General features: G+C 35.9%; 2 long non-coding RNA genes across 2 annotated transcripts; one reads left to right on the forward strand and one right to left on the reverse strand.

Annotated features, from left to right (window-relative positions):
* The first annotated feature begins 1,135 nt into the window (after positions 1-1,135).
* On the forward strand, positions 1,136-2,734 carry LOC106410058. The gene is made up of 3 exons (XR_007325110.1): positions 1,136-1,928; positions 2,011-2,575; positions 2,650-2,734. It is a non-coding gene; the product is annotated as an uncharacterized LOC106410058 (long non-coding RNA).
* Positions 2,735-11,205: 8,471 nt separating this feature from the next.
* LOC111207057 lies at positions 11,206-15,664 on the reverse strand. Its single transcript, XR_002659274.2, has 3 exons — positions 15,044-15,664; positions 11,505-14,964; positions 11,206-11,346 (listed from the first exon to the last, which is right to left on the reverse strand). It is a non-coding gene; the product is annotated as an uncharacterized LOC111207057 (long non-coding RNA).
* Positions 15,665-17,096: the final 1,432 nt, after the last annotated feature.

Genomic DNA, 17,096 nt, shown 5'->3' on the forward strand with positions numbered 1-17,096 from the left:
AGACAGATACAACCTCTGCAACCTTTCCGTCAAAGGTAAATACCACATCCTTTTATATGGCACTGGAACCCTTCCACTCGTATCTTTATAACGAGGCTTTCCACAAAATTTGCATGTAACCCGCTGTTCATCCGCCCTCCAATAAATCATGCAGTTGTCGCTGCATACATCTATTACCTGATACGATAAACCAAGACCAGCTACGAGTTTCTGAACCTCGTAGTATGAACCAGGAGCTACATTATCCTCGGGTAGAATACCTTTTACAAAATCAGCAATCGCATCCACACAGTCTTCAGCCAAATTATAATCTGTTTTAATGCCCATCAATCTTGTAGCAGATGATAAAGCTGAATGACCATCTCTGCAACCTTCGTACAATGGTTGCTTTCCAGCATCCAACATATCATAAAATCTCCTAGCTTCTGCATTGGGTAAATCTCCCCCTCTAAAATGATCATTTACCATCTGCTCAGTACCTACACCATAATCTACATCCGTTCTAATTGGTTCTTCTAATCTAACCGCTGGCTGAGGTTCGCTAGTACTACCATGTTCATAATCAGTTTCCCCATGATGATACCAAATTTTGTAACTTCGTGTAAACCCACTCAAATATAGATGAGTCCAAACATCCCACTCTTTAATAACCTTTCTATTTTTACAATTAGAGCAAGGACATCTTAACATACCTGTTTTTGCTTCCGGTTGTCGGTGAACTAACCCCATGAATTCGGTTATACCTCGTTGGTATTCTTCAGTAAGCAATCTCGTGTTCGGATCCAAATGAGGTCGATCGATCCAAGAACGAAAATAATTTGAAGAAGACATATTTTTTATGAATCAAATTCGTGTGTAAATAGAGTAAGAGGGAGGATGAAGATATGGAGTGAATGAAGAGGAAGAGGAGTGCTTGTATTTATAGTTTAAATCCTGCCGACATACCGAGGAAATTCCGACGGAATTCCGACGGAAAAAACTAGTTCGTCGGAATTTCCTCGGAATTTTGTAAAATCCCCCAACGGCTCTCCAACGGCTATAATATTTCCTCGTAATTCATCGGTTTTTTCCGAGGAACACAGTTTTCCTCGGAATTTCCTCGGAATATTCCGACGGACTGTAGTTTCCTCGGAATTCCATCGGTATATTCCAAGGAAACCCAATTTTGTGTTTCCTCGGAAATTTATCGGTATATTCCGAGAATTTCATTTTCCGTCGGAATTTCCGTCAGAATATCGCTGTTTTCTTGTAGTGTACCGTCCATCTTTACTTGACAGATCTATCGTTAAAGTTGATAGGTTTGAAGTTTCACGATGCACAAATATGTAAAAGATATTTATTTGTAATGCTCAACTCCATTTCCTCCTTATTTGAAATAATTGTTTATATATACAGGCGATAAGACCCAGTCTGTCATGGTGGTAACGACTGTCAATCCAAAAATATATGGAGGTATGGTCATATATTTTTAAGTACTATATGTTTACAACGGTTACTCTAATAAGTAATAAGTAATAACCATGCTCAAGATTGTCAATCCAGGAAAAAAAAATATCAGGGCAGTACTTTGCACACATATATTTTAGTTTATAACATAGTCTATAGGAAACACTCTTACTTCTGCAGGGAACTTCTATTTGAACTCCACACCAGCCACCTAATTTTACTTCGACATCAACATTTCTGCCATCAAAGAGTTTACATTTCAAAATGTCTTAGATTGAAATCATATTTAAATTCTGTTAATATTTGGCAAATTTTTACTAATTTAAAATAACACATGTACAACAATGTCTCAGGGTAGCAGCAGCAAACTACATTGGATTGAACTCATATTCCCGTTTGTTGATATCATGGAAGGAATCAAAAAGAAAGAACTTGTGTCAATTGGAGAACAAAACACGTTCATCTCCAACTCTAATGAGCAGGTAACACTCACGCTTTGAACCCATCTCTAAAGGCACACCCTAATTTACATATACGTCCACCTTGAGCATCCTCTTTATCCAGGTTCCGTGTTGAACTACCGGTTGACGATGGCAACGATAGTGCCATGTTTGTAGTCTTCGACATGTAGATGACAAAGCTCGCCAAAAAAGATACACCTATACTGGCTCTTCAGGAGGTATGTTTATGCTACTACACTCCATTTCCCCTCCGTTTATAAAGACCTTATGCTCCTTCTGAATGCCTCTCAAACCTCAAACCTGCGACATATGAGCAGTGCCGGTCCTGACATGGCAAACACCACAAGCAATTTTTCAAAAGCTTGGCCTATTATGTATTATATGTAACTAAATTAACATATATATCAATGATTTGTTCTAAAAAAAAGGCTGATTTTTTCAAATTTTTTTGGTGGGCTGGAAGCTGGTGCTTGTTGTGCTTTCCATCAGGGCCGCTACTGCATATGAGTGGCGCTGGAGGGTAGTAACTCTCACGATGCCTTGAAGAGCTAGCTGACAAGGATTTTGTTTTCCATATCCGTGTCACTCCATACAATTTTACCCTTAACCACCGTGCTTTCACCGTCTCTGCAATAAGTGACGATAGCTTCTTTAGAACTCAGGCAGAGGTGGATTGATTATATTTTTCCAACACTTTCACTTCTTACTAATTTAAACTAACACATGTACAACAATGTCTCAGAGTAGCAGCAGCAACCAAGTACAGTCATGGGCTGGGAAGTTGGAGAAGCACCAGCCTGTGCCAGCAATACAGTTGATGCGGCGAAGTTTTTTTTTTTTTTTTTTTTTTTTTTTTTTTTTGGAACATGATGCGGCGAAGTTACCAGTTGGAGTTGATGAAGGAAATCCTCCCGGCTCTGGAGACAGAAAATAACCGAAAACGTCCCTGTAAGTGATCGTTTCAAGTCGATCAAACCGTCAACCCCATTTAGCTATCATGTCTTTTAAAATTGCAATATTTTGGATTTTGGTTCTGTCTTCCGTTTTCTGCACACTTCCTCCCCCAGGAGAAAGAGTAACTTTTAAAAAGAAAATAATAAAGGCAGCGTTGACGGTTATTTGCATATTGAGAATGTTGTTAACTGAATGCAACAGAATATGGTAACTAACAGATACACCGTACACCTTCACCAGCTACCATCTGTTGCAACGAGAAGCAATATACGAACTGTTATCTAATCTTGAAATACTATACAGACCCCAACTAATACAAAAATACTTTACACTATCTAGGTGAGCAATTCTTTGCAGTTTTTCTAATACCTCACTCTATATATGTCTTACTCCCAGAAAATAACAAAAAATTCACACAGGCACGTCAGCTTGATTAGGAAATGTTGATGGCACAACGCAAAGCTTCAATATGACCCAAAAATCTACTGTTCCGTAACTTCCGTTTCCCATCGAAGTATGCTGTTGGGACCAATGTCGTTCTTCCCCTTCAATTTTAAAAATCTGCAATGTACTTTAAAAAAATAATAATTTCCAGGCCCATTCCGGTCCAATAAAATATTAAATTTATCTTATCCAATATTAAATCCTTAAACAAAAAACATTTAAAAAATTCAGTAAATTCAAGCGTTTGGTCCTCGGATGATACTACGCAAATTTAGCACAAAAAAACATCAACAGAAAAATAATCGTAAGCTGCGATTCCAACATGCACAAAAGTGAAAACAGTACACAATTTTTTTTTTTCTGAACAACGTACACAATCCATTACTATATTTATATACAATTAACCTCCCATTTCATAACGCGGCATCAAACATCTATTCAAGAAAATCTAATCTAACCATCTCCAGAATTTTAACTACAACTTCACAAACACCGGTCGATCACTCCTTGTCAAATGGCCCCTAATATTGTCAATAAACAACATATACATATCATTGATAATGCGACAAGGCAGGGTATTTTTTAACTTTCGGATGTAACATCCCGGGCCCGGTCCAAAATGAAACTCAGATGCTGGAGGTCCAAGAAGAGGAAACCCTAGACCTAACCCCTCCTATCCCTTATAAAAAGGACTGCCCCTTAGGTCTAACTCACAAGAGAGACAACAAGCGAAGCCCAGCCCGAACAGAACCCCGCCGTCACCTCCCTCCGCCGACGACAGCCGATCGCTGCACGCGAAGTCCGAGCCGCCGGTCCCGAGCCGCCGCCTGCTTGATTCTGTTTCATGTAACCTTTTCGATCAGATCCATAAGGTAAACCTAGAACCCTAGCGTGTCATTAGGAATGACAGATCTGAAATCTAAACAGTTCTCCCTCTCTTGTGAACCCTTTGAGAATCAGATCCGGAGTGGTGACCTTCCCTTCTCGTTGCTAGATCCAGATCTGCAACAACAACAAGCTAAGGTGAGGACCTGGCTGTGAACTTGTCTCATGTTGAGTAATCCATCATGACGTAGTCCTTTGTTAATCGGATCTAGATCTTGTGTGTGTGGACAATGTGATGTGTGCTAGATCTAGGTTGTATGAGATGTACGATTGGTGTGGATGTGATGAAGCACCTAGAAATGCTAGGATGATAATGAACTGATGTTAAAGTGATGAGAATGAGTATGAGTATGAAAATGAGAATGAGTATGAGTTAATGAATTGAACGATGTCCTGTTTGGAACACCGAGAACGGGTGTATGTCTAGTGTAGGAGTGACCGTGGGACAGTGGCCTAACAAGATGTACCCACGGTAAGTGATAAGAAAAGGCCGTGTAAATTTGGTGACCGCGCAATGGCGGGATAGAAATAAGAAAAGGCCGTGTAATTCGGTGACCGCGTGAGGACAGAATAGAAGTAAGAAAGGGCCATGAAAGGACAGTGACCGCGAATGGACGGATCAGTGTCTAGGGCGCCATAAGATCGAGTTAATGCCGAGTCGTGGCATAATTATGACTATTAAGACCGGGGTAGCAGACAGAGCCGGTGGGCCAACGAGCTGCAACTCGGATAGTCATTTAGGAAGCTGGGGACAGTAGTCTAACTAAAGGTACCCCGGGTTAGGCCGACACGAGGTGGGGCCGCCTTAGGTCCTTACGTCTAGGTTGCTTGCTACATAATATAACTTATTAGCTTATGACTATGTTGATTGCTTTCTTTTCCTGAGCTGAGTTCGTGGGTTCATGGAACCCGCCCTTACCGAGTAAACCATACTCACTCCTCTCTTTTCAGGTATGGCTGAGAGGGAGCAGGAGTAGGAGTCTGTATGGTGCTAGTGTTTTGGGTTTTCCTTATCTTTCAAGACTTAGTTTCATATTTCATTTAATACTCTCGTTTGATATTTTCGGCTTTTATGCTTGAGTTGGGATTTATGTAGTACTATTTGCGTTTAATAAAAGTTGTTGGACGAAAAGAGTTAAAGGTTATGGTTTTTAGTAAGATCCTTGAGACATGGACGTTACACTATATTGCCGGTGTCACCAGAACCGCGTCGGCTCCAACGTTACCAATGTTAACGTCGACAAAATCCTCGCATTCAGCACCCTCGGAGTCTCTCTTGTCCACTGGCGGATTTAACCGAAAAGTTCACCCGGGGCAAACAATTAATAATCATTAATAAAATTTGTATTAAATATCTTATAAATATATTTCCTATCAACTTTATAAGTGTATTATCCATTGTATGTAAAACTAAAAATTTCTTATATAAGTAAATTAAAAAATAAAAATAAAGAAATTATAAATACAGAAAATCATGTTTTTCATGATATGACAAATACAAGTACATATATTAGGATCATACAACTTTTTTCCTAAATAGTGTTTTTTTTCTTAGTCATACTGGATTAATAATTATACATGAAAAACTAAAATGAAAATAATATATTTTATTGTCATTGCATATATTTCGATAAAGTAAAGAAAATTGATGGTTATTATAACTTATTAAGTAAATATATGTTTATTTGCTGTTATAAAACTACTTATTTTTAAGCAAAAAGTTGATTTTCTTAAGGTCAAAAAAAATAATTGATTTTATTTATATAAAGCGGAAACAATGATTTAATGTTCGTAAATCAAATATGAAAACATAATAATGCTAACAGAAATATAATAAATGGCCTTCTTAAAAATGGAAATAATGGAGATTTTGAACTGAGCTTTGAGAACATACTTTGTTAGGAGGGGAGGGGCAGAAAGTATTTTTCAACGGGGACGGAAATATATACTCATCATTTAAAGGAAAGTTTTAAATTTTATGGAGGGCAACTGCCCCATACTTACCCTAAGTAGATCCACCCCTGCTCTTGTCCTTATTGACTTTGCCCCAGGAGGTCAATTTCATAACCCGCCACGCACGCACCCACGAGCCATGGAGATCCTCGTCCCTCTTGAAGGAACACTCTTAGTAGGGTTTGTGTCATCGAACCAAGACAACAACAGACGGTACTTGAAGATTCTTTAACCCGTGGATGTGTTTGTGTTTCCCATCGTAATGATCATTTTGAAGTGAAAATTGGGAGGATGAACGCGGTGGCGTTTGCTGGTCTTGGAAGCCAAGACCCTGGTGCGATCACCATCGCAGACGCAGTTTTGGATTCAAAGCCTTTGATTATGATGGATGTTTTAGCTAAAGCGTTTCAGCTGGATGTGTTAGGTTTCTCGAAGGAAGGTTTTCTTCTAATTATGATTATCATTAATAATAAGTTTGAAGAAGGGAATATTTCGATTCTACCACAAGTTTGATACCAAAGAAAAGTTAAAAGAATGACGCGAAAATTTAAAATATGAATAAATGGTGTGTGAAAACTAAAACAAAACAATTAAGGTGGTAAAGACGTGTTATCATCACTCTCTCTACCTATTTTTAGTTTTCTAGCAATGAATCGTTTGCGATCTGCTCTGGATGGTGTTGAGATATTTCTGGTGATGTGGGTTGCAGCTCTGAGTAGCAGGCCTTGTGGCTTGTGTCGGACAAAATTGCCCTCCTCTCATTAGCTTTTGGTGTCTGTCGTTTTTCTCGTGCATGTTGATGATGAACGATATGTCGATATGCATAATAACAGTACCAAATTTGTCATTGTGAGTATCAGAATAGCATAACTTATGGCTAGAGAAGCTTTCCCCTGGTTCTTCGACTTGTGGATTTTAAGATTTCTATAGAAGAAAATCGATACATGCATATATGATATATCTACACGATTTGTAAGTATGCCTGCATTATGTTAGTCTTGGTTGGTTTTGTGCAGCTGCCTACATACATAGAGGAACATCATGGTGGAATGGCTACGTGGTTGGATTCTACCTCTTTTGTTATCTCCAGCTCACCAGTTTCGTGAAGCTACAGACTGGAAGATTTGTTCGGAGCCTTTGATTCGATTTTGGGTATTACTTTCACACTCTCAAAATTTTCAGTGGGTAAGATGAAGTGGCAATACCCAATCATATTTGGGGTTACGTACTTTCATTTTTGTTCAAGTTAACTAAGCCTATGGTTAATCGAGAAGATGTTGGTCATGCTAAACATACTGACACAAAAGGCAAAAGTTGTAGTTTAGATTAATTGTATTCTCTATTTTGTAGCTCTTCTTTCTACAAACGACCATGTAACCAAGAAAATGACAGGTACATAGTTTCTTCAAATCATCTTTTCAATCATCCGTGTCTCATCTCTTTTTTTTTTTTTTTGAGCAACCCATGTCTCATCTTCTTGCAACAAAGATTTGGTAAAGAAATCTTTCATAATCATATGGAAGTAAGATGAAACAAGTCTAAGAACTTCTATATGTAGAGGAAAACATGATCACTATAATAATGGAAATTACTTTATAAAACTAAATAAATTATGAGGTAAATGCAATAATCATTGATTTAAGTAATGATGTCGAGCATGATAAAAAGTGATCCAAAGAAAAAGTTATCTGCTGTGCTATCTCAAGTGATGTTTAACAGTGTTCAGGTGAACCAAGTTCCAACTTGGATGAAAATAAGATGAAATTAGGAGTTTTAGATGTTTTCAGCATTTGAATGAAAATTTGTGATAGCCGCTTACATACATGATGTTTCAAAGATATTTTTAACAAGATTACAAGATAACATAAAGGAACTATGAATGTGGATTAACTAACATGCTAAGAGGCCTCTTAAGTATGTATATGGTAAATGGCTGTTTTATTTAATTTTCATATAATTATTTTATAGAACTTTTGATTTTACTGTAAAGTATTGAAAAATTATATATTAACATATTTTATTTTGTAAAGACAATGTATTATAAATCAGTACAATACATACTAAATTTAGAATGCCTATTTCATGAATACTATAATATTATAATTTTATATTATAGTATGAGTTAGTCACTAATATAAATGTAAATATATTCCGAGGCACACTACAATGGATATGGTTGGGTATGGATGGATGGATCAGGAAATGAACTACTCTCTTAGGTTGAAAAACAAATAAAATCGTATGTCTTCTTTGCACTCAGAACTTGAGGCGTTAATTTAGAAAATTGACACCATGCTTCAATACACAAATTCCTAACATTTTGGGTAAGACTGCAAGGATATTATATCGATGATTCAGGATCCGAAAGCATGGCCGAGTTTCTCCACGGAGCTAGGAGAGGTAGCATTGCTTCAATGGATATGGTTGGGTATAATGGATATGGTTGCTAAATATATTCCGAGGCACACTACAATGAATATGGTTGGGTATGGATGGATGGATCAGGAAATGAACTACTCTCTTAGGTTGAAAAACAAAAAAAATCGTATGTCTTCTTTGTACTCAGAACTTGAGGCATTAATTTGGGCAATTGACACCATGCTTCAATACACAAATAGCTAATATTTTGGGTCAGACTGCAAGGATATTATATCGATGGTTCAGGATCCGAAAGCATGACCGAGTTTCTCCACGGAGCTAGGAGAGGTAGCATTGCTTCAGAGAAGATTTTCCGACTTCAAGATTTCCATATACCAAGAGAGCAGAATCGGACAGCAGATGGTTTAGCCAGGATAGCTGATACCTTTCATCATAGTTTAGTTTTTCTTGGCTATTCTATTCCGGGCTGGATTTCCAGACCATTTCTAGTTTGAGCAATATAATAGCTTTTTGATGTAAAAGCAAGTAAATAAATAAATGTAATTATATTATTTGTAAATAATTAAATATAAATTATTTATGAAACTTAAAAATACATAAATTATACATATAATACATTTTACTAAACAAAATTTTGTAAACCAAAATATAGTTTCACGTTATGAAAGCGTAAATCAAAATCTAGTATTTCGTAAAAAAATATATAATCTCTTTCACCTAGCTAAAACCATTAAAGCCAATAAAAACTTCTTTGGAATTTAGTGCAAATTTTGTAGTGTCTAGTTTATTTGGTAGGGAGCTATAATTTCGTTAAAACCGATTAGATTAGCTAAGTACAAGGTTTCAAAGCACATACTTATTTTTAATATATATGTTCTAGAATGTTTCTTATTATTTTTCTTTTGAAGGATTAAGAAGTTCTGAATATGAAAATTCGTACACCTTCCTAAGATGAAATCGAAACCAGTGTCAAATTATTTTTTCATAGGAAAGTAGAACCCTCCCAATGGAAATCAAACCCATGAATCTTAAAACTCTTACCAGGTGATCGTATAGTCTTGATCGATTGGTTAACTCCTCGTTAGTTCTATTATAAAACCCAAAACGTATTAAAACATAGAAAATGTAAGCTAGACACCCATCTAACATGCATAGCTCAGTGATTTGAAGGAGGAGCGTCGCCAACGAATGGCCATCGCAGAACTCCAACATAGCCTAAATTCCGTTGAACTATGACTAACTGTCTCTTGTGATATCAAACGCTTCACGGCTAGCCACTTCAAAAACTTATTTGTATGCTCTTTTCCCATTTCCTTGTAGCTATCCAATCGATTACTTATCACATGTACACAAGGCCGAGCTCGACTATAAACACACCAAGCATGTGCTTCTAGTTTAGATTTAGTTTATATATTTAGGAGGCCAATTATTGAAGTGAAATATTCAGTAGCATATGTGGTTATGTGTTCACCTATGTAAATAGAGATTGCGAGTTTGATTCTTCAACAGGGGATTTTTTTGCTTAAGGGCCAAGAATTCTCAGGCCCGGCTCTGAATATACATTAAAGCAGGTAAACTGGAGGAAGATCCTTCACCGGAAAAATTTCCATCTATGAAAGCAACTTCTATCGAATTAAATGTAGATATTCTTTGTTTTTCCGTTTTCATTGATTTATTTTCCATCAGTGTATGTTCATTTTTCTTCCACTGATTGTCAGGTCTCTTACTCAATTATGAAATGATCGTTTAGATATGAAACCTTAAAATTAAGTATTTGCCTTACATACTTAGTCACATTGAACATGTATATAAAGCTACTATTGAAAATCTGCTAAAGAAGCAAATCTAAAGTAAAGTGCAAAAACCCGAAGCTGAATCAAAATCCAAGATAAAAACACAAATGACAGATAAAGAATAAACTTGATCTTGATGAAATCCCTTTAAATTAAAATGTGATCGATGTAAAAAATGTGCTGTATAAAAAAGCTATAAGACTTTGATTACAATATTAAAAAGGGCATGAGAACAAACTAGACTAAGGGGAATGTATTCAATCTAAAGTTTGAGTTGATTTGATTTTTAATGAGGTTTTAGATGATTTTAATGAATTAGAGTGTTTAAAATGATTTAGTTAAACTATTCTAGAATATCACATAAAACCATGAGATTTGAGTTTAATTTTTTTTAACTAAAAAACTTCATTCAAACCTCCTAAAATCACTTAAAACTATAAAACTACACAACTTACAATATTTTCAATAACAATGGATTTCAAAGTACTCTATGAAATATCAAGCTCAATAACAGTAGATTTTAAAGGATTTTTTTTAAAATCTATGTTTGAATAATAATGAATTTACCATTTTAATACAAATCACCTAAACTTTCTAGTTGAATACATCCGTCTAGATCTGATCTAAGCCGGAAGCATCACAACATCAAGAAATCCGGAGAAGTGGACAACAAGAAATCTAAGATGATATTTGCTTTTGATTAAAAAAAAGAAGGAGATGATATTTGCTTGAGCCATCATATATATCCAGTTCTAGCAAACCATATTATTCTAAAATCAAGTGTTTCGTGATACACTTGAAAGTTACTTTTGTTAATTGACACAGTTACTGCGAGTTACGAGCCATATTTTAATATATAGAAAACACGCGATTTAAAAAACGGACTTTGAATTGTATATTAAATTGATTTGATTCATACTATCTTCATTAAACATTAAATTGTTATTAATATAACATATTCTATCGCTTTTAGTTCTTTTTATTACAAATTTCTGAACATGAATTCACACAGACCGCATCTTTCTCCATATCTGTCCATAACACACAACCACAAAAACATTAAAGATATAATAATAATAATAATAATAATAATAATAATAATAATAATATTAATGGAGAATCATAATATCGCATAAGAATATATAAATCAATTCATTATCAGCTAGAATAAAAGTAAGGATAAACTTACTCTGATTTTCAGTAAGAGCACAACGATGATTAACACAACCCACTTGGCAGAAATAGTCAATTTGGTTGATTGTGTCTTGTTTTACATAACCAGTTAGATGACATTCCTTAACACATTTTTTGGCACATTTTTCTGAGTTTAGAAGATAACGTGGATCAATAAGACACAGTTCATTACATTTAAAATAGCATGCTGCACGCGTTATTGGATTATCCGCGTACACCGATACAGTAAGATGGTTTCCAATCATTAGCATCATCGCTACCAATATGACCATTTTTGTGTTCTCCATGTCTTTGAGGATTTTTCTTCTGTATAGAAAGTGATTGTTTCATTGGTAAACGTGTATTATTTATATATGAATTGTGATATATATATTATATTATACTAGTTAGAATTTATCCAAAAGATTCCTAATTCATAAAGGAAACTTATCTCCAATAGTTAGATAGTATACCCAATATTTGATCAAAAAACAAAAGATAGTATATCCAATATGTGACAGATTAGGTATACTATCTTTTGGGTATACTATCTAACCATTGGAGATAAGTTTCCTATATGAATTAGGAATTTTTTGGATAAGTTCTAAATAATTTTATACAAGATCTATCATATTTAAATTTTCAATACTAACTTGTATATATGTTTAATGTAACTTTCAAATTAGTAATCATTTTGATAAGTTCTAAATAGTTTTAGATAAAATTTAACATAATTAAATCTACAAACAAGGAAAATTTAAAATAAAGTGAAAAAACTCAAGTCTAATAAAACCCCACGATGAAAATGCAAAACAGCATATAAAGAAGAACTCAATCACGATTCACGATCAACGGTGAAATCCCTCTAAAACCCGATCGATGATGATGCATCAAAAAGCTGTCAGACTTTAAAAAAGATATATATCTTATATGTGTGTGTGTGTGAAACCTTATCATGTACACATTATTCAACACCCTAGTTACGATAAAGATGATGAAGATATGTTTGAGGAAAATTCCATTGCCAAATATGTCGATGATGATGAGAATCATGAAATGAACATTTTCCTTCAAATCGTGATAATGTGGGAACAAGATTATTGTGAGCGAATGTGTGTATTCTGCAGTAAAACCATGATCAATGATTACTTTAAGAAGATATCTTTTTACTGAGAAACATACATTGAAAATTAAGATGACTAAATTTTAAGAGGCGATTGAGCTATAGCAGGAGAACAATATAACCTTTAAGCATGATTTGAATTGAATGAAACACATAATAAACTAGGGGCATAGCCCCCGCGCAAGCGCGGAGCCGGATACATTGTTTAATGAGTTGTGTAGTGTTGTGTATGGGTTGTTGTCGTTTTTTTTTTAACTTTTGATTTTCCGTGTTGTTTATTATGGTGATAAATGGAACATCGGATATCACACAATTTGATTAAGGTGATATAAGAATGACCGGTGAATTCATATTTGTTAATATTTTATTATCTTATCTTCGTAATGATTTGATGGACATTAACATTATTAGCGCTTCCATGTTCAAAAGCTGAAATTTAAGGGATTGGTTAGTGTTTACTTAGGTAGTTGTTAGTATATAAATCAAATAGCGTAATAAAAGGTATAATAATCGGATTTAAAAATTTAACAATTTATACGAACAATAAATTTTTTTTTATTTATTTTATCCAAAATTAACTTCAAAAATATAGAATTGTAGTATACAGTTTTTTTTATTAAATTAATAACTCTAGAAATTTATAAAATTATATAATTACAAAATTATTTATTTTTATAGTTTTTACTGGACTTTGTTGAAAATGATTTGTGATAGACAAAAAAAAGTCAGGCTGAAATGAAGCCATGGATTACAATATGATGTGGACAATGAGTGAAGACGTTATTAGTCACATATTCTAAACAGAAGGTTACATATTTTTAAGTATATATACTGAAATAACTTTTCATGATCAAGAATCAAAGTAGAAAGCCCATGAATTCGCCATGTCTAAGATAAAAACGATTTATTTCAAAGCTAAGAATATGGTAATGAATTAATGAGTTGGTGCGAGGGTCATGATGTTCATACCTTCTCATCTTAAAGTAAGAGGATGATACCCATGATGTTACGTGAATCTCAGAAACGGAGCTGACGACCACTAATCTCCTTTGAAATTTGGCAAGGGCGAATATCGTCAAATCGCATCGGTCAGAAATAGCATCACCGCATCGGTAATCATTTTAGAACAGAGAGATAATAACATCAACGTGGAGATGGACAGAATGAAACAACCAGATGTTGGTATCTCTTTTGGGGGCTCGTTTTTTATAGTGGTTCATCTGATTTTGGTTATGATCGCTTGAGATTTTGACGTAATCAGTATATAAGAAATCAAGAGAGATGGGAGACGATGAGTTGAGTGAAAAAAAGGCATATTGAGAAGACAACAAACAACTATAAAGACTAAGTGGTAAACCAAAATAGAAAAGGGTATTGTTTCAAACGTTAAAAAAAAAGACAGGTCATGCATAAGTTTGCAGAAACTCTAAAAACTGACGACAACTAACACTTTACACTTGACAACAACAGACCGGCAAACACTCAGCATGAAACACTTCAGTATTGATGAGGAAAACTGAAGGAGACAGCACAAGTTTCCAAGGATGGATCCTACTTGCCCCCAAGAGATGGGAACTGAGCAGTATCTCCAATGGCAAGCGCAGCTTCACTACGGTAACCATCAAATCCACCACCAGAAGCACCTTCCCCGTCACGACCACCACGTCCCCTTCCACGACCACCACGACCTCCTCCTCGGTAGTAGTTCTCACCCTCACCTGGTTTCAAAAACTCGTTGATGTTCACAGCCTGTAAACCACATAACACATCCATAAGCAAACTTATTGACTTTTACAAACTCTTTCATTCAGACAACAATGTAAACCTTCTTAGCCTTCTCTTCTTTGTCATCTTTGCGTTTGTCCTTATCAGAACCCTGGGAGATAGATCAAATGCAAGGTTCGGAACCGGTTAAGAGTGTTTCTAGTCGACAAGACAGGGAGGTAATATGTCTTACCAACTTGATGAAGATTTCATCGAGACTTCTTCTTGTTTGAGAGTTTTTGCATTGATTCAAACACTTTAGTATCAACTTTCCTTTCAGAGGTGTTCTGAGACTGAAGGGCTTTTCTCTTCTCCTCAAGTATTTTTCTCATACTCATCCAGAGTCATTTCCTACCAAACCACAAGCCAATAAGCATTGAAGGATAATAAAGAAAAAAGCCGAGACAAGAGTAAGTTCAGTTCCATGTCCTAATCTAGCAACCTAACATCTCTCTTAACTCATCTGCTTACCTTATCTTCAGACTCTTTCTGCTCCTCCACTTCAGCAGTGTTCTCCTTGTTAACATCAGCAGCAACCTCATCACCAGCAGGCTTCTCAGTCTCAACACCAGCAACTTCTTCAGTCTCCCTAAAATAGACACCAGAGCTTCTTTTTTAATCCAATTTCACAATCACTACTATGAGACAAAACATCAGAAAATGCTTACACAACAACAACTTCTTCTCCTGGTGTTCCCCAATTTCCACAACCAGCTTCTTCGCTTTTGATGTCACCCCTTCACCAAAACTTAAAGCTTAACCTTAAAAGATTAATGCAACAACAACAACAAAAATTGAATGAGGTTAGGATAGACTCTCTGTCAGTTCCACTATGACGCTCGAATGTCCTTCGAGGACGTTCACCGTCACCAGCTTCACCACGTCGACCACCACCACGACGAGCACCGCCATATACACTACGTTTCTTATAGAGAGGCTTTGAAACGCCTGCTTCCTCAGAGGGCTTACTGTTACCATCACCGCCTCTAAAATCACGGTTGTAACCACCACGACCACGGCTAAATCCACCGTCTCCACCACCACGTCCACCGCCACGTGGAGCATCACTCCTAGCCTCTCTCACTAATCAACATCATTAAAAAACAATCAGATACCACGAATGGAATCAAATAGACACAAAAGTTTAATAACTTGCTAATCGTGTTAAGCGAATCTCACCAGGTTGAGCAAGTTGCCTCGACGGAGCAGATGACTTAGCAGAGACGGCGGAAACAGGTGCAGGTTTCTTAGGCTTATCTGCAGCGATGGAAACGGCGATCTGGCTCGGATCCTCAGCGCCGTTATCCAACAGATCAAAAGGGTTCAAAGTTGCCATATCTTCAAATCAATCGAATTGATTACAACCCTTTTTTTTTTCCTAACCAAAATTATCACACAGATAGAACACAACTGATTACATCAGTTGGTGAGAGAAATCTATAATTGCAGCGAAGGTGTAACGTTTCATATTTGGAGGGTTTTTGCGAGGAGACGTACATGAACCTTATCAACACCTAAATTTACTAATGAAATAAATCGGTTGAGATTCAATAAACAATTAGATTTAGTTTTGTGTATCGGCTTCAGGATAGATCTCCATCACAGCCACATCAGTTTTGTGTATCGGCTTCAGGATAGATCTCCATCACGGGCTCGCCGAGGAAGACCCCGTCGGCTCGCCTAAGCTATAAAAAAAAATCAAAAATTAGATTCGAAAAAAAAAACTCAGATTCGGACAAGAACTAACGTACAGATTCAATAGCGGCATCGATCTTAGCTTTAGACCGCTTTGTAGAGCGTAGAGACGATGAAGACACAGTTCAGGAGATGAAGAAGAAGAACAGAAACGCTTGGAAGCGAAGAGCTACGTCTCGTCTCAACCATATCTCAGGAAATCTAAAATATCGGAGAGACTTTATGTAAATGTGGGACCCACAAACATAAAGGAGTTGCTGACGTGTCACAAAGATTCAAGACCCTCAAAGGAAGCCGAGGGGTCAATGTACAAAGGTATATTAGGTTCGGCCATCAATGTACAAAGGTATCAGTTAGCTTAGTGGTATAAATGTTGGTGTTTATAGCTCAATAACCCGGGTTCGAGCCATGGGCTTGACACTTTTTCACACTTTTTAACAGTGGGGTCCACAAAACGATGACGTGGTGCGCTGAGGAGTGAGCAAAAACTGATCTATTATAATATAGATTTCCATATGTTAAACCAAGGTTCTAAAAATCGGTCTAGGCGGCGCCTAGGTCCCCGCCTAGGCAGCAACTCGGTCATTTCCGAAACGATTTTTTAAAAATCCTATTTATACCGATTTATATGATTCAAATAGGTATAAACTGTTCTAAATCGGTTAAAATTGGTTAAAATTGATCTAAAATTGTCTATATATGTTAAATAAAGCAATAATATTATTACAAATCTACAAATTTGTCTGTTTTCTTCTGTTTTGTATATCTAATTTTGATAATTCATCACAATAATTTTATAATTAAATTTAAAAACTAAAATATGTTATACAAATGTATAAAATATATAAAATAAATCAACAATTTGCTAACGCGCCTAGGATCCGAATAATCCGCCTAGTCGCTAGTCCTCTATAAAGCGCCTAGTTACCGCCTAGCGATTTTTAGAACATTGTGTTAAACAATAGATGTGCGGCATTATACAAATTTATGGAAATGAGAATACAACTGTCATGACCCATTACCCAG

Source organism: Brassica napus, chromosome C6, assembly GCF_020379485.1.
Source record: "Brassica napus cultivar Da-Ae chromosome C6, Da-Ae, whole genome shotgun sequence".
Taxonomy (NCBI): domain Eukaryota; kingdom Viridiplantae; phylum Streptophyta; class Magnoliopsida; order Brassicales; family Brassicaceae; genus Brassica; species Brassica napus.